Source organism: Dipteris shenzhenensis, chromosome 6 (genome assembly GCF_047967505.1).
Source record: "Dipteris shenzhenensis isolate YYH24624 ecotype China chromosome 6, Dip_SZ_1.0, whole genome shotgun sequence".
Taxonomy (NCBI): domain Eukaryota; kingdom Viridiplantae; phylum Streptophyta; class Polypodiopsida; order Gleicheniales; family Dipteridaceae; genus Dipteris; species Dipteris shenzhenensis.
The window spans coordinates 39,145,225-39,161,354 of NC_141601.1; positions in this window are offsets into that span (position 1 = coordinate 39,145,225).

Consider the following 16,130-nt stretch of genomic DNA (forward strand, 5'->3'; position numbering starts at 1 on the left):
CGGACTTGTGTTAGATGTTTCTATTGTGGAAAGTATGGCCACATGAAAAAGTATTGCTGGAAATGGCTGAGAAAATACAAGAAGAAGAGCAAGGTTAAGAATGACAGGAAGAAGGAGAAGAAGCATGTTGAGCTTCAAGATGTGGATGCCAGGGTTTCCACTGACAGTAGCAGTGATGAAGGCATTCTTTTGTCTATGTCTGACACCTCCTTCTTGGCCACTGATGTACCCATTCTTGGTGATTGGATGTTAGATCCATGTGCTTCATGTCATATGACCCCTCATAGGTCATGGTTCAGTGCATATCAGGAATGCATTGTGGAGAGTGGTTTGATGGGCATTGATCATTCTATGGATGTCTTTGGTTATGGGGATATCCACCTTGTTATGCCTAGTGGCTCTATTCTTGTTCTACAGAGGGTTGGACATATACCAGGACTTGCTACGAGCAAGATCAGTATTGGACAGTTGGTTGAGGCAGGTTATCATGTCTCTTTGGGTGATCATGCATGGAAGATTGCTAAAGGCAATCTGGTTATGGCTAGGGGATCATGGGTTGGATTCTCTTATGCATTGCGTGTATCAGGTGTCCAGGATAAGATGCTTATGATTAGTAAGCAGCCATCAGTTAGTTTATGGTATGCCAGACTTGGACATATGTCTACTGCAGGTATGGAAGCCCTTATAACATTGAGATACATTCCTGATATGGATGTCTCTCAAATTTTATGTCATGATTGTGATGATGATCAACAATCAGGATCCTCTTTTGTGAGGAAGACTGTCAGTGAGAGGTATGTTGAGCCATTGCAGTTGGTTCATAGTGCAGTTTGTGGGCCTATGCCTACCGTTTCACTGGGTGGTGCCTCTTACTTTGTGACATTTATTGATGCTGCTACAAAATACATATGGGTCTATCCGATTCGGCAGAAGCATGATGTATATGATACATTTCAGCGCTTCTTGGGTAATGCTGAAAATCAGTCAGGAAAGAAGCTATTGAGCTTGATGACTGATGGTGATGCAGAGTTTACCTCTTCTGGATTTCAACATCTATGTGATACACTTGGTATCAGGAGGGTGTTGACCACTCATCTTTCTGCTCATGATGCCTTAGCAGAAGGCATAAATCAGATTCTATTGGACAGGATTGGTAGCATGCTACGGTATGCAAGTCTTACCGAATGCTATGGGGCTGAGGCATGTAAGACAGCTGCATACTTGCTTAACAGGTCACCCAGGAGATCTCTAAATGGTAGAGTGCCATTTGACTTCTTGACAGGCAGGGCACCATGTTATGAGCATTTACGTGTGTTTGGCTGTGAGGCTTATGCTCATGGTTCCCGATCGAGGAGGTGTATCTTCCTTGGATACAGTGAGTCCAGTAGGGACTACAGGTTATGGGATTCTTCAACTAGAGAGTTGATACGCAGCCATAATGTCTATTTCAGAGAGGATGTTATGTTTAGACAGCCCAGGACTGTGGATAGTAGGAGAGTGGTGTTCCAGGAGGGTGTAAGTGCACTGATACCTCCGAATTCTTTGCAGGGGCAGCCCATATCCCTTGGAGTGGGAGGTTTTTCCCACAGTGAGCAGGTTATAAAGTTGGGACAGCCACGATTACTTCCTGATTTTGGTCAGAGACGATCAGATGTCTCGAGTATTCCATAGGTTTATACTCCTATGGAGATTGTTGATGCATCTTCTATGGACAGTTACAGTTTACTCCCAGGATGCAGAGTGTCTCTTGCAGATGAGGATGAGGCTATGCATGGTGAGGAGGAAACTTGGCTAATGATGCCCGGTATGATCCATTGGCTGGTTATGCCAGGACAGACGTGGTTTCTGCAGTTATTGACTCGGGTCATATTGCACATGGGCAGAAATCATTAATGTGTTTGCTTCGTAAGTGCCTCCATGGAAGCAATCCCCTCGAGCTTGGCTTCATAGGTTTGATACCGTTATGAGAGCTCAGGATGTGATGCGCAGTGAGACAGGTTATGGTCTCAGTATTCAGGAGGTTGCTATCCTTTTGAGGTTACTTGCCATAAGGTTCCTTATGGACAGGGATGCTTTGCAGTGGGCGCTGCATGGTCTTGATGATGTTCGTCAGATACTTGGTTGTTTCAGTATGTAGAGGGGGAAGTTACTGAGTACTCCATTGCCTGTATTAGCTCCATACTTGAAACACAGCAGGTTTGACGATCACAGATCAGTTGAGCAGCAAGTTATGGTTGATATGGCAGCCATAGTACTTCATGCATCCATGACTGTGTTGAGACTTGGTTCTCACACGTTTGCCATTGGGGCTACACTTCTGGTTCTTGCTTCCGTTGCAGTGGGAGTTGGTAGCATGATTATGGCAGATTTTGGCAGTAGGGAAGCGGTTGTGGACATCAGGTCCTTATGCTTCCAGGAGCAGCATGCAGGTGATGCAGGTTGGGTAGACCAGCAGAGGTCTATTGTAGGGCATGTGCTTATGGTCATAGGTGGTACAGAGACATTTTCTTTGCACAGTGACAGTTCAGGTGCTATGGACTTAGCACAGGAGCACGTGGTGGTGAGAGTTCACTCTCCCAATGAGATCTGGCATGAGATCTTGGTTGACAGGCATCTACAACTTGTCATTTTCTATCTTGCAAACCTGATGTCTGCTAGCAGCTTATCCTCTATGCACTTTGCACATTGTAAAGTGCCGATGGGCATAGGATGACGGCGGTCTGGTCATCTTGTTTTTCAGCCTATGGCTGATTGTATTGTATGTGTACTATACTCCCTTAAAGGCACACTGCCTTTAAGTGGGAGGTTGTTGGGGTAAAGGGCAGTGTGCCCACCCACTTGTATAGTGCCCATGTATACTCATATATATATGATAGAGGAATAAGCTGGAGTAGCTTTTGCTCCACCACTTTTGGTGTCTCCTATCCCTTTGTGTGTGCTCTCCTCTCCCACATGCTATACTTTAAGTGAGTGGAGCATTGGGAATTGATACTTTGCCATGAAATATATTACAAATATTACATCATCACATATTCATATCAAAATTCTCATCACAGAAGGTTATATTTCCTAATAATCACATCATCACACATTCATATCATAAAATTCTATGCATGAAATAAATATATAAATATCATGACTAAATGCCACTTAAGTAATAAGTCAGAAATTGGTGTATAATCAACAAAAACTACATCATGATTCATACATTGCAACAAATAAATGTCAACCATAATATTCATGGAGTAAACAACATCATGAGAATATGCTCCTCATGCATATATACAAACACAACATCATACATGTGCTTCTAGTGGAGACTGTGGCAACTCTTCTGATGCTTCCAATGGAGGCTGTGGTGCTCTAGATGTACACTCAGTCTCTACTTCTTCTCTCTACTTCTTCTGTAGTATGTAGTGCTTTCGGAGTAGACTCAGTATCCTCTTCCTTAAATGCAAGCGGAGGCTATGGCAACTCTTCTGATGCTTCCAGTGGAGGCTATGGTGCTGTAGGTGTACACTGAGCCTCTACTTCTTCTGTAGTGTGCAATGCTTTCACAGTAGACTCAGTCTCCTCTTCCTTAAATGCAAGCTCTGATATTGCTTCAGTTGCACGTTGTATTCTAATGGCAGCAATTAGGTCTCGAATGATTTCACCTAAACAATTATATATCCTCCTCTGAATATTTGAGCTCCAAAGAGTCTTCTGATGAGATCTGTGGCTTAAGTGAGAAAGTTTCTTTGAAAATCAACATGCAGTTGTAGGCAACTCTCCACCCACAACTATGCCCATCTTCCTGCTCTATTACTAAATGCTTTTGGAAGTCTACCGAGTCTTTGTACTGTCCTGTTTCTCTGATAGTAGATACCAACTTCTCAATCGACCTGCTCATCATGACATATTAAAAAAACTTAGTGTGTCTATTACATAAGGTACATAATATAGAAGTAACAACAAATTAATAGAATACTTACGTTTGCACTGAGCCATGAAAGCCTACAATTGAGTTAACAAACCAACAATAGTTGTCTTCAAGGTCCCAAACCACCAGACTCCAATGTTCCCTACACGAATAATTAAGAACCATTATTATTTAACACAATGTTGCTAGTATAAGATGAAAATAAAGGTTGCCATGATACTTACATCTTGTGATATGCCATAAATAGGACTCGCACGCCATGTAAATGTAAAGGCTGTAACCATTTACAAACATCAGCTATCGTCTTTCTGCTATCGCTAAGTATAGGAGAAAGGAGGGAATCCAACATATACACACGGTTTTGTATGGCTCTACCAAATCGTGAGATAACTATACTGCACCAACAAATAAATGAATATTGGCTTATTAGATTTAATCAAAATATTGAATTATCAAGCAGAGAAAAAGTTTGTATCAAATCTGAGAATGGCCATCATAGCATTGTTATTGACCTCATTTGAATCTCTAGAGAGGATTGAAATCTCCTCTCCCCCAAATTCAAGATATTGAGGTCTATGTTGAATCATAACCCTAACATTAAAAGAGCTTCCCAATTCTTCCAATGAAGCCATGTTTGTAGAGTTGAGGTCTTCTATCCCCTTTGACTCTTTGACGGCATTCATTTCGTACTCCTCTGAGCCATTATCTATTTGCCTTGTGGGAGGGTCCATAATGTCGCCCTTAATGATTGCTCGAATGGTACATGTTATAAATGCATAGAGATGCAAATCCGTATATGTTGACAGTGTGGTGTCATTTTGTATCTCAAAAATTTGACCAAGTACCAAAAAGCAATTGTATCCCACTCTCCATCCACAATCATAGATGTGGCTATTCTCTTGATGTGATATCGGACATGTTATATACTCTATTTGTTGTGCCAAGTCACATTGCTGCATTACTGTGTCGATAGCACCTACTAACTTTCAAGCTGATCTACACATCAAAATATATAATAATAGTGAATATGTGCATTGCATATCAATCTACATGTCAAGAAGTGACAACAAGTGTAGTCTATACTTACTCTAACACAGTGCCATGGACAGATGTCATTGAGTTGGCAAAGAAGCACTTCTTCACAAAGATGTCCATGACTACCAGACTCCAATGTGAGCTACATTATCAATAAAGAATAATTATTGTGTTTGAGACAATTCTAGCAATGCAATAGAAAAAACAAGTAGGGTTTGATGCTTACTTCTCATAATATGCTGTAAAAATAACTCATGCGTCATTCATAGGAACGTGCTTCAACCACTTGCAAACATCCTCTATGGTTTCTTCTTTGTTGCTAAGCACTTCCGAAATACGAGGATCGAGCATATATGAAACGCTTTGTATATTTTGCGAAAAATTTGCTATAACATTACTATATTTAAAAAAAAAGTATTAGCTTCTTGGGTTTAATCAAAATAAGCAAAGTATAAAGCCAAGGAAAAGGCTGCATCAAACCTGAGGATGGTTGTAATGACTTTGACATTAACCTCTTTCTTAGGATTCAAGAGGATTGAAATCTCTTCTTCACCAAATTCAAAAAAATGAGGTTGTTGTTGAATTAACAACATAGTGGTTAATGAACTTCCAATCTGCTCCAATAGATTCATATTTTCATGACTCATCTTATTGAGAGAGTAGTCTACATCATATTCTTCTTCACTTGCTATGTCTTCTACATCCTCCTTCTGCTATAAAAATATAAAAAAGTTATGCGATGTACACATCCCAAATAAAGGCTTAAACAAGCAGATAAGGTTTCATACATGCTTTCATTAGAGTGAGTCTCTCCTCCGCTTGGAGCAAAAATTTAAAAAGTAAGGTTTCATACATGCTTTCATTAGAGTGAGTCTCTCCTCCTCTTGGAGGAAAAATTTAAAAAGTTATGAGATTTACACATCCTAAATAAAAATAAAGGTTTAAATAATCATAGAAGTATAAAGATAGCATGCTTTCATTAGACTCAGTCTCTTCTCCTCTTGGAGGAAAATATAAAAAAGTTATGAGATTTACACATCCCAATTAAAGGCTTGAACAAGCATACAAGTATAAAGATAAGGTTTTATACATGCTGCAATGTAGTCATATTTTCAGGTTGTTTCCCAATGGTAGCAATTAGACGCTGAATACTCTCAGCCCGAAATGCTAGCAGATCGGCTTCTGTATATGATTCCATTTTGACTGGTAACTCCAAATCAAAAATCTCTCTAAGAAACAACATGCAGTTGTAGGCAACTCTCCACCCACAGTTGTGCCCATCTTTTTACTCCACTGGCAGACGTCTTTTGAATTCTACTTGGTCTTGTTGCTCCGTGGTTGTTCTGATAGCAGATACTAGCCGATATGCAACACTGTCCATCATGACATATTAAATATATTAATATGTCATGATCATAAGATACAAAATAAGAAAGTATCAAAAATATTAAGAGAATAATTACCTTGGGGAGTTGGCATGATAGCCTTCCATTGAATTCACAAACCACAAACGGTTGAGTTCAAGGTCCCAGACGATCAGACTCCAATGTGAGCTACACGACCAGAATAAAAATGATTATTGTTTTACACAAACTTGCCAAAGAAATAGTAAAAATAAGGTTAGAGTTTATACTTACGCCTCATGATAAGGCATTAAGATGACTCGCACCCCATCTAAATTCAAAGGGCTTAACCAGGTACAAACATCTTCTATAGTCTTTTGAGGAGAGCTAAGAATAGAAGAAAGGAGAGCATCGAGCATGTAGACACGATGCTGCACTGCACTAGGAAGCTAAGAAATAGCTACACTGCACCAAGAAATAAAGAAATGTTAGCTCATAGAATTGATTTGCATTCTGCACTAGGAAACTGATATATAACTACACTGTTAATAAATAAACAAATGTTAGCTATTGAAGTAGCAACAAATAAACAAACGTTACCTGAGAATGGCCAAGATAACATTGTCATTAACCTCTTTTAAAGGATTGGAGAGGATTGAAACCTCCTCTCTACCAAAGCTCAAATATTGAGGTTCTCGTTTCAAAACGATCCTAACTTCAAATGAGCTCTCCATTTTATCCAATGCAGCTAAATTTGCATAATGGGTCTTTATCATAGCTTGTATTCAATGTTTGGGGTCATTTTGCTTTTCCATGGTGTCTTTAAAGCTCTTGTGCTCATGGGATTCTTCAATCAAATTTAGAGGTGGTTGCATTGTTGAAGTAGAAGGGAGTGCCTCCATTTTGACTTCATCCATTTCTTCTCCCTCTATTGCCTATAAACAAATATGAGAGATTAGATTCATTATCTTTAAATTTAAATCTTATTTAAAAAATTGTATTTAGTTGAGAAATAGAGAGTTCATACCGCTAAGTATTATCGTAGTGGCCTTTTTTCATAACCCTGCGAGCCATAATTATCAAAGAAGGCATCATCATGTTTGTCTTCATCCACCAACCTCTCTCTGAACGAGTCATGTAAGTCCATCTTTTCATCATCATCAACTGGGACATTATGATCTTCAAGGTAATCATCCATATCATTAGTGTCCTTGTGGTCTATCTCTTTTTCATAGCCTGTGGTTAGATCTGCTTGAAGCTAAAAATAAGCCATGAAATACTTATTTTCAATCATATTTGTGGAGTTGCCTTTTCTGAGGAGATCCTCAAATAAATATCCCATCCTGCACAAGGTGACCTCCCAACCTGCTGGTAGCAAATTCTCCATCATGGTAAGCAAGAGACTCCCACTTTTTGCAGGACTTCCATAGTTGTTTTTTTGATAATGATGAATATGCTCGCTCTAGAGTAACCTGCATGGCTTCCTTGTCTTTTTTATCAACAAAAATGACAATGTTACAAATTGCCACTTTGCTAATGGTGGTATATACTATTCTATCAATGAAGTTATGGATATCATCGCTAGAAACTTCATTGATAAAGAATAGTTGTGGCTTATCCCATGCTAACTCATTCTTGAAGAAGTCATCTTCTAAGACTCCCTTGAAGTTCACAAGCTTTCCAGACTCTGCCATAACCTCTACATTGAATTGAAAGCTTTGGTGCATATCTGTCGGCATCCTTATCTCACTGATTAATCTTTCCACATATGCAACCACCTATTGTGGGATTTCTTTTCTCATATAAGAGGTTATTGTTTCTGACCCATCTTCATCCTTTTTAATCCACCTGTTTGCCCATAGCTTTACCTTGGGTGTTGACAAAGAAGCTATATGCTTCACCACATTATAGTCAATGTTACAATGAGTAAGTGGAATTTGTTTCTCTGACAGCAAATACTTAATGGCACTATGCACTGCATCACGCCTCACTTGTACATTGATGCATTCTTCCATGCAGTGGTCTTTGTCTTTTTTTCCAAAAAACCATTCTTTCTTTAAAATTTTTTGTGCTGCCATGGATGCATACTTGTTAGGTAAGTACTTTATAGGCCTCCACATCCTTGCCATCAACTCCTTCTTATCCATTACCTTTGACTTTCCGGAGATAAACAAAGGAGCTTCATAGGTCAACTATCCACGCTCACAAGCAATGCACGTTTCAAGCATCTCATTGAACACTTCAACAGGACGAAATATGATAGAAGTGTAGTCGGCATATCTGTCCCTCACCACCTTGAGGCTTGTCATACTTTCTTCTCGCTCTTGAGTTCCCCTAGGCACAACTGCACTCAAAGAAGTATAGAAGTTCGTGAGTGTGTCGGCGTCTACTTTTGTGACCTTTCGCTTCAAATTAGGATTTGGAGAACCAAATGTTGTCCATATAACCCTTGCCTTTTGTAAGACCTCTGATGTTGAGGATATCTTACGCTTTCCATGGACATAATGATTAAGTCTTTCGGACTCAATCAAATACTTGATCTCATGCTTGAATATACAGATTGTTGCAGGATAATAATGGAATGAACTTATCTTTGCAAATTGTTCTGGAGTGAGTCTTTTGACCTCCTTTGCTTCCCTTGCGATCTGATTACAAGCATAAGCCCAATGTTGACCATCAATGGGCTGGAATATGCAATGAAGGAGGAATTCCTTCTTTGCTTCCTTTAGCATATTCTCACCTTGTGCCTCTTCACCTTGTTCATGTGGAATACTTTTAAGAGTGTCTTTAAAGAATCGACTAAAGGTTTCCTCGAAATGTGTAGGCCCTGTAAGTGTTATTTGATCCAGAAAACTATTTTTGATTGGACAAAACATTATTGGGCGCAAGACCACATTGCTTGCCATAGGTTTCTTACCATCTCTCAAAGCCTCGTATATTTGCATTGCATAGGATATATCAAGGCTTCGGCTATTAGTAAAGAGAGCTATAGCTTCCACATCTTTGGCATTCACAAACCACGTCCTTTGACCCCAGATATATCCCACATCATCATCTGTAACTGCTTCATTAAGATGTAGATTAAGATTTTTGATTGATGTGAGTTCATCGTGATCATCTTCAGCCTCAGGTTCTGAGTCTTCTTCATCTTTCTCTTCTTTTAACCGTTTTTCATCCACATTATCTCTCTCTACAGTGGGACGATGTCTTTTTTTACTGCTTGGAACCGTGGCTCTTGCAGTACTAGCCTTTTGCATTTCACGTCGTGGTTTGCTAGCAAGAGCTTCTAGCATAACTGCAGTGGATCGACCTTGATCTTCTTTAATTTTTTTAATTCCCATGCACTCAAGGCTTGTGTTTCATCATCCTTAGTTACATCCACCATTTCTTGCTCTAGAAGTTTGTGCTCATGTTCTACACGTTTGTGCTAGTGTGCCTGTTCTTCTTATCCCTGCATCGAAGTCTGAGCTTTTTGATCTCCTTCATGTGAAGATCCTTGAATATGAGGAGCATATTGTGCATCTTGAAAGTACTCAAACATTATCTTTCATGCATCCTTTTTGCCACCACACTAGGAAATTGCTCCCAAGTATATGAAAGAGTCTCCAATGCACTTTGTAGCTCTAGAAACTTAGATGGTTGAGGAGGAGGCATCACAAAGGTCTTTGAGTCTCTCCTTGACACAACAATATGAAGACCGTCAACTTCAGGATCTGAACTCTTTGTAAAAATATCCACAAAGGTCTCTTTTGGCTCTATCATTATGCCTACCACAAGGCTTGAAGTCATATCTTTTTTGAAGAAAGTACCATCCCATGGATCTTCAACACCATTGAACTCCCTTTTTGACATAAGTAGAAAGAGTCTCTTTTCCTTTTGATGAAGAAACCAAGCTCTTTTGCCCATGTGATATCAAGTCCACCTACCAAAGCCATTGGGGCTATATTCCTTTCCTTTGAAATTCAAAGTGACATCAGAAACCCATTCTCTGATCTCAGAGTCATTTAGGATAGCCACCACATTAGTTGATTGCTCCATAATCCTACAAGAAAAGATAATGAAGAATTTAGATACATATAAGTAAAGTACAATATACAACCCTTGATACAATAAATGTGGGAAATAGCCCAAAAGGCTTTACAAGGCTTCATATGGCAATAAATGTGGGAAATAGCCTAGAAGGCTTTACAAGGCTTAAATATTTGTACAAATGTAAAAAAATTAGCCAATAAAGCTTTACAGTAATATAAAATGTCGTCTAGTGATAAAGCTTCAATCTTCATGAAGACATGTAATCTGTCCATCCATTGATTTGCCCTCTAGTCATAAAGCTTCAATCTTTGTGATGACATGTAATCTGTCCATTCATTGATATCTGTGCATTGATACCCAACTGATGCAATCTACCCACTAAAAACTGTTCCACTGATATCCACTTATGCAGCCCACTAATACTCATTAAATAGTGAATGGTCGGGATGGTCGGGTTTATTACAAGGCGCTTCATATGACAATAAATGTAAAAAATAGCATAGAAGGCTTTACAAGGTTTTTTATGACAATAAAGGAGCTTAAATATTTATACAAATGCAATAAAAATAACCAATAATCATCAAGCTCCAATATGTCCCATGACATGTAATCTGTCCACTGATATATGTAATCTGTCCACTGATATCTGCTCATGCAATCTGCCCACTGATAAACTTCTTGGTAAATGGTAAAAGGTCTTATTTAATAGCATGTTATGAGTGTTAAACCGCATGTGAGTGAAGGGACTGACAACGATTAGGAACTAGTTAGAAAAATTTGAGCATGGCTTCGATTGGCAACTTGGAGAATTGTCTCTCCTCTAAGGCAATCTAATCTATGCTAAACTATGCTAAACCAACCGTCGAAGCGAAGAAAAGCAATAAATAATTTCTTTTTCTGTGTTCATTTTAATGTGCTGGGGTTTGAGGCTTAAATATGCAAAAGAAGGGGTTTTGATGTAGAGGCTAAACCTACATGTGAGAGAAATGAAGAACAAGTATCTAAAGAAAAGTTAACATTTTTCAATTTAAAAGATGAATATATATAAAAATATTATCTCATCTTCAAAACAAATCATAAATTCACTCTTTTATAATTTTTTAAAAGTATAATATAAAACATGTAAATATATAAAACTCTCTTTACTTTCTCTCTCTCTCTCTCGACTCCTAAATCTCTCTGTAGCCATAGTCAAGGCACCTCATTCTCTCTCTTAATCTCTCTCTCTCTCTGACAACTCTTATGTGTTTCCCGCTCTGTCCTCATCCCACTCATTCTCTCTCTTAGTTTATCTCAAGTCTCTCTTTCTCTCCCTCCCATGGTGGCTAAGATTTTTCATTCTCTCTCTTTATCTCTCTCTCTCCCTAGGATTTGTAATTATTTCTCTCTCTCTCTCCTCTCTCTCTCTCTCTCCTCTTCTCTCTCTCTCCCTCTCTCTCTCTCTCTCTCTCTCTCTCTCTCTCTTACCCTCTCTACCTCCCTACCTCTATCCTCTTGGCCGCTAGGATTTGTCATTCTTTCCCTCTTTATGTCTCTCTCTCTCTCTCTGAATTCTCTCTCTTAATCTCTCTCAGCCTTCCTCCCTCCCTCCCTTGGCGGCCACGGCCGCGAGAAGTCTCTCTCTCTCTCTCTCTCTCTCTCTCTCTACCTCCCTCTCTTGGCGACCACGGCCACTAGAAGTTTCATTCTCTCTCCCTCTCTCTTTATCTCTCTCTCCCTAAGTCTCCCTCCTCTCTTCTCTCTCTCTCTCTCTCTCTCTCCCTCTCTCTCTTTCTCTCTCCCTAAGTCTCCCTCCTCTCTTCTCTCTCTCTCTCTCCCTCTCCCTCCCTACTCTCTCCCTCCCTCTAGCACAGAAGTTTCATTCCTCCCTCTCTCTCCCTCTCTCTCTCTCTCTCTCTCTCTCTCTCTCTCTCCCTCTCTCTCTTTCTCTCTCCCTAAATCTCCCTCTTCTCTTCTCTCTCTCTCTCTCCCTCTCCCTCCCTCTCTTTCTTTCCCTCCCTACTCTTCTAGCAAAGAAGTTTCATTCCCTCTCTGTCCCTCTCTCTCTTTCTCTCTCTCTCTCTCTCTCCCTCTCTCTCTTTGTCTCTCCCTAAGTCTCCCTCTTCTCTTCTCTCTCTCTCTCTCCCTCTCCCTCCCTCTCTTTCTTTCCCTCGCTCCTCTTCTCTCTCATTGCTGCGAGGAGTCTCTCTTCTCTCTCTCCCTCTCTCAGCTCTCTCTTTCTTTCCCTCCCTACTCTTCTCTCTCATTTAAGGAGCCCCTCTTCTCTCTCTTAATCTATTGTCTCTCTCCCTCCCTACTCTTCTCTCTCATTTCTCATTCTCTCTCTCCCTCTCTCTCTTTCTCTCCCTCCCTACTCTTCTCTCTCATTTCTCATTCTCTCTCTCCCTTTGGCGGCCATGTCTCAGCTCTCTCTTTCTTTCCCTCCCTACTCTTCTCTCTCATTTAAGGAGCCCCTCTTCTCTCTCTTAATCTCTTGTCTCTCTCCCTCCCTACTCTTCTCTCTCATTTCTCATTCTCTCTCTCCCTTTGGCGGCCACGGCCCCGAAGAGCCCCGAAGAGCCCTCCCTACTCTTCTCTCTCATTTCTCATTCTCTCTCTCCCTTTGGCGGCCATGTCTCAGCTCTCTCTTTCTCTCCCTCCCTACTCTTCTCTCTCATTTCTCATTCTCTCTCTCCCTTTGGTGGCCACGGCCCCGAAGAGCCCCTCTTCTCTCTCTTAATTTCTCTCTTTCCCTCTCTCCTCTTGCCACGTTTCATTGTGATAAACATCTCTCTCTCTCCCTCTCTCTCCCTCTCTCTCTTTCCCTCTCTTCTTTTTCTCTCTCTCTCCCTCTCTCTCTTTCTCTCTCTCTCCCTCTCTCTCCCTACTCTCTCCCTCCCTCAAGTAGCCACGACCGCCAGGAGACCCTCTTCTCTCTCTTAATCTCTCTCCCCCTCTCTCCTCTCTCTTTCTTTCCCTCCCTACTCTTCTCTCTCATTTAAGGAGCCCCTCTTCTCTCTGTGAATCTCTCTCTCTCTCTCCCTCTCTCCTCTCTCTCTTTCTCTCCCTCCCTACTCCTCTCATTTCTCATTCTCTCTCTCATTTCTATTCTCTCTCTCCCTTTGGCGGCCACGGCCACCAAGAGTCCCTCTTCTCTCTCTTAATTTCTCTCTTTCCCTCTCTCCTCTCTCCTCTCTCTCTCTCCCTCCCTATTCTCTCATTTCTCAAATTTACAAACTCAAATATAAATAAGAAACTAATTAAAATAGAACTCAAAAACTCAAATAAGAGACTAATTTAAAAAGAATTGTAATGCCTTCTAAAAGACCCCCCTCCTCAAAAACTTTAACAATAAACTAATTGAAAAAGAATTGTAAGTAAAGAAAAAGAATTACAAGACGAATTTTAAGAAATAGAACTCAAAAACTTTAACAAGAAACTAATTGAAAAAGAATTGTAAGTAAAGAAAAAGAATTACAAGATGAATGAAAAAGAATGCAAGTACCTAGAAAAAGTGAAAAAAGTAAGGCTCCACTTATCCTTTCTCTTCAGCTCTTGGTTGCTTCAATGAAATGAGGAGAGAGTGAGAATGAATGAATAGAAAGAAGAGTATATATAAGAAAAACTAGCCCACTCCTCCTACGCATAAATTTGAATTTTCAAAAAAGAGAGGGAAATTTGAATTCATTATAAATTTGAATTCAAATTTGTGTTCAACATTCTTCTCATACTTTCTTCTCGTACGTTCCTTTTGAATTCAAATTTGTGTTCAACATTCTTCTTGATACTTTCTTCTCGTAAGTCCCTTTCATTCTTCTCGTAAATCAAATCTTATTTGTCGCTCTTGCTCGTGATAGTAAGTCAAATCTTATTTGTCGCTCTTGCTTGTGATAGTAATCTTATTTGAGCAAGAATCTTATTTGTCGCTCTTGCTCGAGATAGTAAGTCAAATCGTATTTGAGCAAGAATCTTATTTGTCGCTCTTGCTCATGATAGTTCTACTCTTAGTTGTAAGAATTCAAATTTGTGTTCAACATTCTTCTTGATACTTTCTTCTAGTAAGTCTTTTTCATTCTTTTCCTAAGTCAAATCTTATTTGTCGCTCTTGTAAGAATTCGACCTCTCTCCCTCTACTCCCTTGTTTCTCTCTCCCTCACTCTCTCTCTCTCTTTCTCTCTCCCTCCCCTCACTCTCTCTCTCACTCCCCTCCCTCCTCTCCCCTCTCTCTCCTTCGACTCCCTCCTCTCCTCTCCCTCTCTCTCTCTCCCTCTCTCTCTCCTCTCTCCCCTTTCGCTCCCCTCCCCCCCTCCCTCCCTCCCTCGACCCCGCCCTCCCCTCCTCCCCTCCCCTTCCCTCCCTCCGCTGCCAGAACCCCTCCCCCCCTCTGCCCCCCCCTCTCCCCCTCCCTCCGTTGCTAGCCCCTCCCTCCCCCCCCACCCCCCTTCCCCCTGGAGGGGGGCGCCACGCCCCCCCCTTCCCCCCCCGGCCAGCCCCCCGCCCCCCCTCCCCCCTTCCCCCCCTCCACGGGGCTGGCGCATGCGGCCGCCAGCCCCCCCTCCCCCCCCCCGCCACTCCCCCCCTCCCCTTCCCCCCCCGCCACCCCCTTCCCCCCGTCCTAGGGGGTCTGGCGACCGCGGCCGCCAACCCTCCCTCCCACCCCCTTCCCCCTCCATCCCCCATCCCCCTCGCCCCCCCTTCCCCCCTTCCCCCCTCGCCCCCCCTTCCCCCCCTCCAGGGGGTCTGGCGACCGCGGCCGCCAGCCCTCCCTCCCACCCCCTTCCCCCTCCACCCCCCATCCCCCCTTCCCCCCCGCCCCCCTTCCCCCTGGAGAGGGGTGCCAGCCCCCCCCTCCCCCCTTCCCTCCCTCCACGGGACTGGCAGCCATGGCCGCTAGCCCCCCCTCCCCCCTTCCCCCCCTCCACGGGGCTGGTGGCCGCGGTCGCCAGCCCCCCCTCCCCCCTTTCCCCCCCGCCAACCCCTCGCCCCCCTCCCACCCCCTGGCTGCCAGCCCCCCCCCATCCCCCCTTCCCCCCTCCAGGAGGTCTGGCAGCTGTGGCTGCCAGCCCCCCCTCCCCCCCGCCCCCTTCCCCCTGGAGGGGGGCGCCAACCCCCCCCCTTTCCACCCCCCGCCAGCCCCCCTCCCCCCTGCCCCACCCCGCCGCTCCCCCCCTCCCCTTCCCCCCCGTCCAGGGGGGTCTGGCGACCGCGGCTGCCAACCCTCCCTCCCACCCCATTCCCCCTCCACCCCCCATCCCCCCTTCCCCCCCGCCCCCCTTCCCCCTTCCCCCTGGAGGGGGGTGCCAGCCCCCCCCTCCCCCCTTCCCCCCCCCCCGCCAGCCCCCCGCCCCCCCCTCCCCCCTTCCCCCCCTTCCCCCCCCTCCCCCCTTCCCCCCCCCCCCGGCCAGCCCCCCACCCCCCTCCAGGGGGTCTGACGGCCGCGGTCACCAGCCCCCACCCCCCCTTCCCCCCCGCCCCCCTTCCCCTTGGAGGGGGGCGCGAGCCCCCCGCTCCCCCCTTCCCCCCCTCTAGGGGGTCTGGCGGCCGCGGCCGCCAGCCCCTACCCCCCCTTCCCCCCCGCCCCCCTTCCCCTTGGAGGGGGGCGCCAGCCCCCCCCTCCCCCCTTCCCCCCCTCCACAGGGCTGGCCCCCCCCCGCCCCCCTTCCTCCCCTTCCCCCCCTCCATGGGGCTGGCGGCTGTGGCCGCCAGCCCCCCCCTCCCCCCTTCCCCCCCCGCCCCCCTTCTCCCCCCCCCTTTCCCCCCCGCCCCCCTTCCCCCCCTCCAAGGGGGGTGGTGACCGCGCCCCCCCCCCTTCCCCTTCC